This window comes from Musca autumnalis, unplaced genomic scaffold, assembly GCF_047663935.1.
Source record: "Musca autumnalis isolate F117 unplaced genomic scaffold, ASM4766393v1 scaffold_5, whole genome shotgun sequence".
Lineage (NCBI taxonomy): Eukaryota > Metazoa > Arthropoda > Insecta > Diptera > Muscidae > Musca > Musca autumnalis.
This window is the reverse complement of record NW_027412088.1, coordinates 114640722-114655724: the sequence shown is the minus strand read 5'-3', so window position 1 is coordinate 114655724 and position 15003 is coordinate 114640722.

Here is a 15003-nt window from a genome sequence, read left to right as displayed (position 1 = left end):
CACATATTTGGCCTAATCAAAGTGTATAAACGATAGATAGCCTTAAGGCTGACCAATATATCGTGACTATCCTATCAGAATTCCAACCTGTAGCGTGATTACAAAAAATGTAAAAATTGGATATATTACTGACTTTTGCGATATCTCGGTTGATTGCCCACTTACGCCAACATACTTTGCATCAGTATAAAGGGGATCTTTTCTTCTTCCATTTCCTTTTAGAATACTCCAACCAGAAGCGGAAATATTCGCATAAGAAAAAAACATTGACTTTTCTCCACATAAGCTTTTTCCTTATTCCGACCCCTGAATATTATCCGATCATCACCAAACTTATTAGACTTCTTCCCCTGTGGGACCCGCATCTGTAGCGTGCTCACAAAAAAAATCGGAAAATAAGATGAATTACCGACTATTGCGATATCTCGATGTAAAGTTGATATTTTCTACTTTCCTTGACAGGTTTTGTTTTTTATATACCTTCAAAAGAAACAGAGATATTGGCTTTGAAATAAAACGTTGACCTTTTCTCCAAATAAGTTTTTGCCCATTCCGACCACTGAATATTATCCGACCATTAATGTGGGACCCCCATTAACCCGCAAAATTTCGTGACGATCTGATCGAAATTGCGAAAAAAACTGAAAAATGGGATGTATTACCGACTATTGCTATATCTCCGTTATTTGGCCACCTACGCCAACCTACTTTGCATCATTGTATAGGTGGGATATTCTACTTTCATATTCAGGCTTTGCTTTGGAAGCTCCCCAACCAAAGCTGTGATATTTGTCATTATAATTAAAATCGCAAAAATGAAAAGTTGGGTTGTATTAGCGACTATTGTGATATTTTCGTTTTAGGTTAGCAGGTTTTGCTTTTGATACACCCCTTATAGATGCGGAGATATTCGCTTTTAAATAAAACGTTGACTTTTTCTCCAAATAAGTTTTTCCCATTCCGACCCCTGAATATTATCCGACCATCACCAATATCAAAAGGCTTCAGGGGGGGGGGACACAGGGGGCCCGGGCCCCCTCCGAAATGGTTTGGTCCGACAAAATTTTTTGAGCTACTTTAACAAATTATTACGATTATGTCCCTAAAATAATTTTTGTTTTTGAAATTTCAAATGAAAAATGATATTGTTCTGAAGGTTCTGTACTGAAAATGTACTATATCAACAAGTTGTCTGAAGAAATATTTAAATTTTTTTGTTTGAAAACAGTTTTTGAGAGATTCTTCCAGTAAAACTGAATTCCTTCGTTGTGCCATGCTAGTGTATTGGAATTCTGCAATGAATATAAAGGTCTTGAGGCTTTAAACTCATATTGTTTTCAAAACGATTACAAATTCAGTAGGTACATAAAATGAAGTGTCTATTGACAATATGTACGACATATCAAGGGTTTTCCGTGGAGTATATCTCGAAAACCAATTAATTAGTCCGGTCAAAATAGACATTGAAATAGCAAAAATTCCCACAAAGCTGAATTTTGGTGGAGAGCTAGAGTTTGCCATTAGAAGCAACGTCCTAAAAGTCCCCATCGATCCCATGTGTGCAAAAAAAAATTATTCGGGGTCAAAGGTCAAATTTTAAGGGTTTTTTGGTTTTCGGATTTATTTTTTGATAACGGTTGATCTAATTATTATTATAATTATAATTATAAAATTATCTACAAGTTTGACCTTTATATTTTTTTTCCTAGAAGGAACCATTCTTGAGATATAGCTGTTCTAAAAAACACATGATTTTTATGCACTTATAAGGGAAATATGCACATATTCAGACGAACCGGCTAAAATAAGCGAAGTAATCGGGTCTGTCCCCCAAAAATATATATATTTTCTTGAAGAGCGAGATTATAGCTATTTCTAACAAAAATTCCAACAAAATCGGAGCTTGTTTAGTAGAGTTATTCAATGATAGAGTCATTTTAAGCAAAAATAGCCCATTTAACCCACATGTGTAATCGAAAGCCCAAAGGGAACGACCCCAACGAAAACTCTCCGATTTTTTCAAGTTTTGTCTGAAGGTAAGGTTTGTTGCGCTGATTACGGAAATGTATAATTATCAACGGTTGCGGATCCGGTTCGCCGGCTATTCGACCCGAAAGGCCAAATTTAAAAACCGGGTTAGACCCGGATCTGCTGAACCGATTCCTGCAAAGTGGATATCGTCTGAAAGGTTACGGAAGTATCTACCACATAGTGTCGTTACTTTAACCGGTTCGCCTCATAATGTACTTACGCGGCTAATTTTTTATTTGACCTTTAGATCGCGATATGTCGAAAATGGTAAGTATTTTTTAAGTATCATAAAGACCACTCTTGTAGACAATTATTGAATCTACAACTTTTACTTTAGCCGGCTTTTGCTATGTCCTACCGTTTTTGAGAAAAATTAAAAAAAACTGAATAATGCCTCCAAAAATTACCTTTGACCCCGAAAACTTGTTTTGCACACATGGGATCGATGGGGACTTTTAGGACGTTGCTTCTAATGGCTAACCCTAGCTCTCCACCAAAATTCAGCTTTGTGGGAATTTTTGCTATTTCCCCCTTATACGCATATCTATTTTGACCGGACTAAATTAGAAAATTGATTTACTGCCTTTATGAACATTTTGTATGAATATTTTATATATATAATAGTCTCAACTAACACAGGCTGAGGGTCATGTTTTCCAGATAATAAAAGTTATGAATTTTCATAAGTTTGCCTCCGCTGTGCCGACAGAAGGGATTGCGAAGTCTCAAACAGTACGGCGAGTAGGATTCGGAGTCTATGAGTCGTATATAGCATCGCCCGGCTCCTGTGGTAAAATAGTAAAGTGGTGTTTTATGCACTTAAAGAATATTATTTTCTTACAATAATACACAACATTTTTAATGGCACTGAAGTTAGTGTGTAATGTATGTACTTTAAAGAAGAAGCGGCGTTATGTTCGCGTCGAAATGCTTATATCCTCCAAACACTGTATATATCTATTCGACATATTCACACTTTTTGCATGGAAGTTCTTCCACCAAAAGGATTTCCAAAATCCATATTACTGACGATATTTTTTAAAATTATGCTAATAGCCTCGAATTATAGAAAATCTTTCGAAAGCTTTCGCTGTGGTTGAATTCTGGGCAGTATGCATTGAAATTCTCTTTGGAGTATTCTGTTAAAATTTTTGTATGAGGACTATAACGAACGTGGTCTGATATGGTTCATTTTCAATTCCAAATTTGTGACAATATTGAATATACATAAAATCGTTAAAAAAAACTTTAAAGTAGCTTTACGTAACGATACACAAAATTTTTAAGTTTCATGATTTTTGGTCAAGTTGGGGGGGCCCACCTTGACGAAAAATCATGAAATTTTAAAATGTTGGGAAGGGTTACGTAACGCTATTTTAAAGGTTGTCAGTTGAGTTTTTATTAATTATTGAAAAAATTATATAAAATCAATAGAGAAAGAGTTCACAATACTTAAGAAACAATTTTGAAATTTGGTACAGAGTAATATGTATTATGCATTACTTCTTGGATATTTTGAATTGGTAATAAAACATATAAGACCACATTTGATATGGTTATCCGTATTTTTAGCTTATTAACCACATATGTATGCTCACATTTTGGTTCATCCACATTCGCTCTAAATTGGCACATTTGCATTTAATTTGCATTTTGGTTTCTAATTTCCGCAGAGATTTGCCACTGTTGTGCGGATTTTGGGATTCCTTTGGTTGGAGAACCTCCGTACTGAAAGTGATTAAAATAGATCCACGTTTTAATGCTTATCGAGATATCGCCCATTAATTACAGTCCCATGTTTCAAAAAGTTTTTAGTTGGATAAATTTTTGACCTCCGTAAATTTCATCTTATAAACCTTTTAATTGGAATTTGGAATGCTGTAATATGTCAAGGTATTTTATTATCTCTTTTAAATTATTTATCTGAATAGACACTAAACGACTTCTATGGATTAAATACCTCCAAAAAGAAGAATAACTCGCATCGGCGAGTGCATATTGGAATTGTATCGAATAATTCAAATCGAAATCCCATCTACCTTCTGCTATTGTGTCCATAACCTATGCAAATATTTTTTATGTTAGAAAACGCAAAAAACTTTCCTTCTTTAACCGAAGTGATTAAGTCCGTAAACTCCAAAAAAATAAAATATAAAAAAGAAGGCGTTTGCAATTTTGGCCATTAAGAACTGTTTCCACAGAGTTCGTATGTTGTAGGAAGTTGTTTATTGAGATCTGAGGAACAATTTTGTAGTTAGTTGTTTGCTTCAATTTTGATTGGTTTGATATCCAAAATCCGTGTAAAATTTGTAACGAAAATTTGACCTTGACAATTTTGACCTTGAAGATGAGGTTGGTGGATTTAATGTGTTCACAATTATTATTCTTAACGACGAGTGCATCCAAATTCTTGGCGGTTTAGTGGATATAGTTCTTTTTGAGGCCAATAACCGCGAAAGTTGATAAAATAGAGAAAAACGGCGAGACACGTATCTTCTTATTTTTGGTCTTCTATCACGCTGCCATGTCAGAATATGGTTAATAATTTTCCTGTCGCATAGTGTTATATTTTGGAAAGGCAGTAAACCGTATCAGTATGCTTTGCCGCCTCTGTGGATTGAGACGTTTATCTATCGACGGATCGAAATTCGTCTTCACAGAAAATATACTTTTCTCCAAAATTTATATTCTGGGAGTTTTCAGAATTTTGTGGCCTTTTTTTAACGATTGTGGAAGTTATAAATAAATGCTTACGTTTTTCTAATAAAATTTATTTGTTTGTTTTGTTTATTATTGAAGATTCAATCTCATTTGATTGCTTAAGCTGGAGTATTCCTAAATGGCTTAACTTCATTTATTACCCTCTATTGCAGAGAGTAATGTTTTTCAATACGAACTCACAGTGTTGCAAAATTTTACTGATCGCTACCAATATCATGATTTCATCCCGGCGAAGGGAATTATTAGTAAAATTTTGCAACTCTGTCAGTTCCTTTTGAAAAACATTTCTCTCTGCAATAGAGGGTAATAAATGAAGTTCATTGAAATAATTCATTAATCTGTTTTTGAAAGTCTGCTGAGGAGGCAACGAGTTCCACGATCTAGCAATTCGGGTAGAAAATGATTTCTAGCAAATACTTGTGGTAAAGAGATTTATTTCTATTTGAGAGTTTCTAGAAGACGATAAAAACTGGAATCAAACAAGTAGAAAAAGCGTTAAGTTCGGTCGGGCCGAACTTTTTATACCCTCCACCACAAATGTCAGCCATTTCGGTGGATTAATGTGGCCACAACCTTCAAAATACCAAAAATCTGAAGGTACCGTTCTATGAGGGCTATATGATGGCATGGACCTATACCTACAAATTTCTGGGGGAAAGTTTTATACCCTCAACGAAGACTTCATACTAAATTTCAACCATCTCGGTGTGATAATGAGGCCAAAACCTGCAAAATACCGAAAATCGGCGGATTTCGTCCTATGGGAGCTATATAAAAACGTGGACCTATATAAACATGTTATGGTAGAAATGTTTCTTAGCCTCTGGAAATACAAAATAAAAAGTTACAGTCAAACAGTCATTCAAAATATATTAAAATGACGCGTACTTTTTGTGGGGCGTTATATGGGGGCTATACCAAAACGTGGACCTATATAAACCAACTTTGGTAGGAATGTTTTTTGGCCTCTGGAGACACAAAATACCAAATTGCAACCAATTCGGTGGTAAAATCGGACAAATATCTTAAAAATGCCTTAAAACGACGACGCGTCACGCGTCATTTTGTATGGGGGCTATACGAAAGCGTGGACCTACATAGCCCGCTTTCAATACCAAAAGTCCTACGTACATATAATAGATTTTCCCAAAATGTCATTCACCTACGTCAATCCGTTCGGACGCTAGAGTGATTTCCACAGACGGACGGACATTGCTATATCTATGTAGAATTGCACGCTGATTCAGAATATATGTATATAGTTTGTGGGGTCTACAATGATTTTTTCGAGTAGTTACAAACGGAATGACAAACATAATATACCCCCATCCTATGGTGGAGGGTATAAAAAGGAACAGAGGCATCGGATTTCAATAAACCGATCAAACGAAAACCCTAAAAACCGAAGGGAAAACTGTGAATAATTATTTCTGCAACGTCTGCCATACATAATTTTAATATTTTCGAAAGCAGGACATAACTGTGTTTATATTATTCCCGGCGGTACCCAGTATTACCACAATACCGTAAAAAATTTGAACAACAAATTTGTCGAAATAAATTTCTAATTGGTTTTCGACTTACAGTCAATGAAAACACCTTGATATATGATACATTTTGTACACTAGATATTTCATTTGATGTAATATTTTTTTGATACAGGTTCCATAAACCTCGAAAATGACCTAGCAAATATGGAGTATATTAATTACGGAAATCCGATTCCGTTTTTTATACTGGAACGATAGGCATAAAGAAGTAATTCAGAAAAATTTGAAAATGTCAAACAAAAAATTTGAAACTATTTTTTACACAAATGTAAATGAGGTACGTTTTTACGGGCCCCCTGCCACCCCCCATCCTGCGTACGTCCCTGCAATAGGTGTCTATTCTGGGCTGAAGATGACCACCATATAAAACTTCGTGACAATTGGTCCATAATTGCGGCCTGGATATTGACTACAATTTTTAATGGACGGACAGACGGACACACATTTTAAAATCGTTTTATATTGTCGAGATATGAATTTGGGTATAGCGCATGGGGGTTTACGCGGTGTTACAGGAATTTTCGGAAAAACAAACGTATAATATCCTTTCCACATCTATCTAAATACATATATATAAAAACAAATGGTGTTAGTTACTACGCTTATAACTCAAGAACCGCAGAACTGATTTTAACAATTCACATGACAGAAAAAGATAAAACCCAAAAAAAAAAATGCCAAAATCTGCGAAAAATAGCAAAAAAAAAGGTTTTGAAAAAAGTAAATTTTCCCACACATTTCTTTAAAGTTTTATGTTTGCGGTGGTTCACGTTTTGATGTAGCCCCCATAGAACGGTACCTTCCCATTTTCTGTATTTTGAAGGTTTTATCCTCATTATCATACCGAAATGGCTGAAATTTAGCATTCAGGCTTCGCTGGTGGTGTAAAACTTTCCACCTGAATTTGGTTGGTATAGGTCCACGGCTTCAAAGAGACCTCATAGAACGGTACCTTCCGATTTTCGGTATTTTGAAAGTTTTAGCCACATTATTTAACTGAAATTCTGAAATTTGATATTTACTTTTTGTTAAAGGTACAAAACATTTTTGCAGGAAAAAAACATCGCTTGCGAAAAATCAGTCAATATAGGTCCACGTTTTGGTATAGATCCCATATAAGGTTGACCCCCTTTAAGAATTTTTTTAAATCTTGGTTATATTTTCTACCGAATTGGTTGTTAAGTGGAATTTTGAAGATTGAAAACTTACTCGTAAAAACTATGTTCGGACCGGCCGAGCTTAACGCCGTTCATACCTTCTCTGTATATACCATTTAGACCATACAAAACAAGAATTTAATTTAATAAATAAGATGTGTAGATCTTGCGGGACATTTCTACATAGAGTCTGTGCTTTTTTTTTTTTTTTTTTTTTTTGAGTCATTGCACGCAAAAACAAAACATTTTACAGTTATCATGAACGCTGTCTAAGCTATTGTTAATTAAGTTAATTGCAAATGGAAGTGCTATTCTAGTCAGAGAGAGAGTGTATTTTAAAATATGGTACCACAGGTTGAATAACCAGTGTCACAGTCACAGCATTTGGAAGTCTACTTCGGCTGTTTCGGTATGTGCGAATTAACCGGCAGCTTATATGTAACCAAATATATAATCGTAAATTTGTATCATGAATACACGGCATGACGTTAACCTCTTTGTGTTTTGAAAGACATCACGCAATGAATTACATTTCCCTTTTACCGGATCCATTGTGAATAGAAATGTTGGTGATGCGGTTTACTTTTTTGGTATTATATGCTACATAAATATTAAGTGTTTTATTGTGGGTCCCTCGAATACTTCTTGATGTGGAGTTGTGTGCGTTCACACGTAAGTAGCTTTATTTAAATTTATTGAAGTTGCAACTTTCTTGAAATGTTCATATATATTTCATATTCTTTCAAGACGGTGCGCTTCCATTGTACATTTTTTGCCATAGGTAACACATTTGCAGTTTGTTTCAACATTTTTACATTAACACTGGTAACAGTAGACATTGCATGGCAAATTTCAAAGGACCACAAATAGTATTTGATTTGCTTATGTTTCATTTTGGAAGCTTACCGTGAGTAATGTGTTTCAATTCTAAGCATTTTTGTTAACAAATTGTAAATTTCTAACATTTTGTACACGCTCTTGTAAGACGGGTTGCGAGGTAATTGGTCTTTTTAAAATTGTGTGTTGAATAGAACGACCAACTTTACCTGTGACTGATAATTTGAAGCGCCGCGAACTTTGTCCAGAGTGCAGAGAAAGAAAAGGAAAACATTAGGTTATTGTTTGCTAGCCACCTCCCCATTCTTACATATAATATTACCTTGTGCTCTTGTAATTCCCTTTTTCACATAAACATAAATTAAGGCAAAATTATAGTTATTATTACCTATTGTACTGACTGTGAAAAGGAATAAGTTTTCAATGTTCGCTACAAGTCAAGAAGTTAAAACGAAAAATCTTTTTCAAAGTGGAATATATGTACATACATACATATGTTGGTATCTCGAGTAAGTGAGCCGCGGACATTTAACTTGATTTTCTTAATATTAAAAATTGGTTATCAAAACTACTATGTTTTATGTTAGATTGAACAACAGACCCAACAGGTGATAAAAAGAAAGAATCCTTCGATTTACACATACGTTGTCATTTGCCTTAACATGAGGCCTCGACACATAAGAAGCATGGCATTCTTGCTTAAGTCATATCTTGTAAATGACTAACTTCGACCTAATTCAAATGTGATTCTGAAATCTTTTAATTAGGTCGAACTTGGTCTTTAGTATTTTAGCAGATATGACTTCAGCAAGAATGCCATGCTTCTTATGTGTCGAGGCCTTTAGGCCTGCATTCAAGTGCTTAACCCAAAAATCGGAATTAAATTTGTAATATTCGTTGGAAAAACTAATTATTACAAATTGTGTGATGTTTAAATTACAAATAGAGAGGAATGGAGAAAGAAAAGAAAATAGTTTGGCTTATGGAACAAATGTTCTGTAAAAGGCCAGCTAAGTAAGTAATTATGCTTAAATTATATACGGAACATTACACTGAAAATGCAAACAACTTCTAGAATGCATTTTCTAAATGTTATGTAAAGTAACAACCTCATATCCATATATAATATTTTGATGAGCTGTTACCTATGATTAGATAAAATCTTAATTATAATGTGATTCGATAAAAAAACCTTCCGCACAAAGTGATTTAAAATTTTTTATTTATCAGCCATTTGAACACTTTTTTGAAGTCATTGTAACAAGATATATTGGTTTTGTTTCTAACCAATTTTATAATCATATATGTATGTCATTTTACATCACATATATCTTTATTTCATATATCTTATCAATTAAAAGTGGTTAGTGCGTGACCTTTTAAATCATCGATGCTCGCCCATATACGAAAAAGTACAAATAAACCACACATATTCTCTCTTTATTTTCATCTGCCGTGGTTTAAAAATGGGAATGTTCGTTTACCACTACTAATGTACGAAATATTTTGAGCATCAATGTTTTAAATGCAATAAAAGTTTCATATTTTAGTCATTAATATCAAAAGTTCATTTACTCGTGCAACAGAAAATATTTTTTTGCTATTTTTTTTCACAAAAATATAATTTCAAAGTGCTTCGTGCCGGACCATTTTTAGTTCATTCGTTCTCGCAACAGGAAATCGTTTTTGGAAAAAGCTAAAAGGCATAACCCCAATGTACAAATAGCGGGGGTAAACAAATCTGTCTTCCAAAAAATATGTGTTCACGTAAAAAACGCAATTATAGCTGCCTTTAAAAAGTCTAACAAAATAGGAGAGTGTTTAGTAGAGTTATTTCATGTAAGAGTCATTTTACGCCAGATTAGCCAATTTAAGTCCAACTACTGGAGCGAGGAAAACTCTTCAATTGTTGTTTTTTGTTTTTGTCCAGCGGTTATTTTAACCGATTCTTCTCATAATGTATTAACGCGACTTATTTCTCATATCGATTTTTTACTCCAAGGGTGTCACATTAGGGTTATGACTTTTTTACAACCTCATATCCCTGTATCATAGCGTGATGAGTTTTCCCTTAAGATTACATAAAATCTTATTTATAAGGTGATTCGGTGAAAAAACCTCACGCACAAAATGATTTTAAAATTTGAATTTATCAAAATAATGGACAATTTTTTGAAGTCACTGAAAACAGATATATAATTGAAAATAAACGAAAATTCTTGTTTCGAGCTTGAGGTCTTTATGTGTTCTTTATTTCTTCTCCAATATTTCGGAATTAATTAAATTCCATCTTCAGGGAGTGTTTTTTGATGTGTAAATAATAATAACAAACTTAAATCTAGCGTTGCAATAATGTTGCAATACTAAACATTGACGATGGTAGACATACTACGCTGGATTTAGTACCATGTAGTACTTTTCGTACACGTAAATACGAATTTCCAAAATCATTTCCTTAAATCAACACCACTTCAAAACCTTGATTCCCATACTAAATTTCTAGTTATATACGTTCATTACACTGTACAACAAAGAGCATTTTTTTTAATTACAAGAAACCCTGCACAGATTATGAAAGAGGGACGAATAAAGAAGATACGTGTATCGGCATTTTGAAACTTTACGTCGGGAAGTACTCTAAATGCGTGGGGGAAGTTTCCCCCATTTCCCCGTTTTGGAAATCCTTGCATGAAATTTCTAAAGTCATGCCAAAATCATGTATGCTAGGACCTATATATCATATATATTTTCAATATACTATAACCGTAGACCTCCCCCGCATTTTAAAATACAATATCTAGAGCCCATGGTTTATACCGGAGGAGTAATTTTAGTTTAGAGTACTAAAAATACGTAATTTAATGTCTTAGGATATAGAAAATCTGGACAAAACTCGTAAAACATTGCATTAAAATATATATCAAAAGCAAGGGCTCCTAAAGATATTATATGTTATGAGTACAGATTGCTTTTGTTCAGGGACTCATAGTGAAATTTGATTTGGAACATTTCTTCTCTTGACACTACCGCCAAGAAGTGAAGTACTTTGGGAGATTTTGACTCTGTATGGAAACATTCAAAATCAATATTAACAAATTTGAAAAAATATTTCTACCATCTATCTATATATATATAAAATTCTTCGAGTCTGCTATGATGTTCGAAATTAAACTCCTCCGAAACGGGTGGACCAAATTCCACAAAATTTTGTATGTGGAGTTTTTAGGTCTGAGAATAGGTTTTTAGCTATTTTTTATATTGGTCAGTTGAGTGACCAGGGTACCTTCCCCACAAATTTTTGTTAGAAAACGTGAAATCAAAGATATTTTTGAACGTACTGTTTAAAAATTGCTTGCAATACTATGGTAATAATTGTCTTGATCGTATATGGTCATCTCGGAAGTGAATACCGCGGTCAGCCCAATTTTCCAAAATTGTATAATTATACATAATATACTTAATTTTAGTAAGCGTGACTAATAAACGCTATAAACGCTGGCTTCAATAAGTGGGAATGCGCGATCAACCCCACATTTTGATATACAGTACAACCCTGATAATGTTAAATGTCGCTTGACCGAAGTTCCAAAAAATCGATTGAGAAATCAGGCAAAACCTAATTTTAAAGATGGTTAAATAACTAGAACGTCAAAAAAATTAGCATTGGTCATTAAAACGACGGGCCAACAATGCGGTGTATCTACAATCTATCTAAATGTATGTCAAGTTCTTTAAGACTGACATGATGTTCTGAATTAAACTTCCGAATCGGCTGGACCGAATTTGATGAAATTTTGTGTGTAGGTTCATAAGGTGGGAGAATACCGAAAATGGAGTGAATAGGGGAACGTTTTAACAAATCGCGAAATCTTAGAGATTATTAGACATATTAGTATTCAATACATCAGCAATGGTGGCCTCTGCCATTAATGGGTGTTTTGGAAGCATAATGCCGCGATTACGTCCAATTTTTGAAAACTTTATTCTTACTGAAAACATGCCATGAATGTTGACTTCAGTGCTTAGAATAATTCGATCAAGATCGCGTTTTTATACAGCAAATTCTAGATAAATTTAACCAGCATTTTAAATTCATTTTTCATGAATCACTTTTTCATGTTAAGGAGCTTAAAATAATAACGTATTCAGTGAATCAGCACTTTGTTAACAAGAAGTAAAAACGGCGTTAAGTTCTACCGCGCCGAACTTTTTTACCATTCACCACAATTTATATTGGATCCAGATTTTAGCCATTTCGGTGGAATAATGTGGCTGAAACCTCCAAGGGCGACTAAATACCAAATATAGCCATATCGGTTGAATAATGCGGCTAAAACCTTGCATGTACTGAAAATCGGGAGGTACCTTTCTATGTAGTCTATATAAAAACCTAAACATGTACCGAATATTTTATTTGGGAATGTCTTCTACCCACAACGAAGACTAAATACCAAATTGTAGCCATGACGGTGGAAACCTCCAAACTGTTCTATGGTAGCTATGTATAACAGAACGTGGTCTTATACCGACAAGACTCTGCAGGTATGTTAATGACCCCCGACGGAGACCAACAACAACCATTTCGGTGCGAAAATTAGGTAAAACCTCTTTGCTATAGAAAATCATGAGGTACCGTTTTTGGGAGCTTTATCAAAAAGTGGACCTGTAGCGAAAATTCTATGCAGGAGTATCTACGACCCCCAACGGACACCAACAAACCAAGTTATAGCCATTTTAGTTTAATAATTTGGCTCAAATCTTGAAAATACCCAACATGGGTGCTTTATCAAAAACTGGACACTGAATGGGAATGCTTATACCCCAAGGAAGACTAAATCCTATTTAATGGCGAATACCGGAAATCGGGTGGTACAGTTCCATGGGGATTATATCAAAACGTGGACCGGTATAGCCCATTTCCAATACCAAACATCCTAGGAGAAATTCATTACTAAGTTCAATGTTAAATATTGCGGGCTGTATCTTAATTGCAACTGAAGAACATCGCTACATTAACTCATTTTTATTCTGATCAAAAAAAATCGAAGTGTTACAAACGGAAACAAAAAGTTAGTTATACTCTTCATCTTATGGTGGAGGGTATAATTAAAAGAATTTTCTATTTTAAATCTGGAGATACAATTACATGAGAGTTTTGCTAAAAAAAATTATTTTATGAAGTTTCAAGAAAAGAAGTATGCATAGTCAATTCGGTTCGAAAATCGCAACATTTCATTCGTAATTTGATTATTCTATTTGTAATTGAAATTATTCCGTTTGTAATTCGACTACTCTATTTGCAATTCAAATTATTCCATATGTAATTCGAATTGTACCATTTATAAAATTATTCCATTTATAAAAAAGAAAGGAAAAATGGAATAATTCGGATTACAAATAAAATAGTTCGAATTACAAGTAAAATAAGTCGAATTACAAATGGAATAATTCGAATTACAAATATAATAATTCAAATTACAAACAGATAAATTCGAATTACAAATGGAATAATTCGAATTACAAATGGAAAAATTCGAATTACAATTGAAATGTTTCGAATTACAAATGTAATTCTTCAATTACATAGGAAATTTTACGAATTAAAAATGGAATTCTCTAATTACAACTAAAATGATTCGAATTGAATTTGGAAATGTGTAGATATATAAATATGTAGATGGGTTATAAATGTTTACACGGAAAACTAAAAACGGGCCAGCAACGCGGACCGGGTCAGCTAGTATATATATAAAATTCTTCGAGACTGCCATGATGTTCGAAATTAAACTCCTCCGAAACGGCTGGACCGAATTCAATGAAATTTTGTATGTGGAATTTTTAGGTCTGAGAATAGGTTTTTAGGTATTTTTTATACTGGTCAGTGGAGTGACCAGGGTACTTCCCCCACAAATTTTTTTAAGAAAACGTGAAATCAAAGATGTTTTTGAACGTATTGCTTAAAAATTGTTTGCAATACAATGGTAATAACTGTCTTGATCCTGAATGGTCACCACAGAAGTTAAATATCGCGGTCAGCCTAATTTTTCAAAAAATGTATAATTATAGATAATATCCTTAATTTAAGTAAGCGTGACTACAAAAACGCTATAAACATTGACTTCAATAAGTGGGAAAGCGCGATCAACCCCATAATTACAAACAATCGATTGAGAAATCAGGCAAAACCTAATTTGAATGGTGGTTAAATAACTAGAACGTCTTAAAAATGTGCATTGGTCACTAAAATGATGGGACAATAATTCGGTGTATCTATAATAGTTCTAAATGTATATAAAGTTCTTTAAGACTGACATGATGTTCTAAATTAAACTTCCGAATCGGCTGGACCGACTTTGATGAAATTTTGTGTGTAGGTTCACAAGGTGGGAGAATACCGAAAATGGAGGGCGTGGAGGACCTCCCCCACAACGGGTTTTAACAAATCGCGAAATCTTAGTGATTATAAGACGTATTAGTATTCAATAAAAAACAAATCTGTCATTGATGTGTGTTTTGGAAGCAGAATACTGCGTCCAATTTTTGAAAACTGTATTCTTACTGATTAGATTTACAAATTTAGTAAGTGGTACAGCAAACATGCCATGTACATTGACTTTAATGCTTGGAAAAACTCGATCAGGACCACGTTTTTAAAATTTTAAATAAATTCAACTATCATTTTGAAGTCATTTTTATAAATCAGTGAT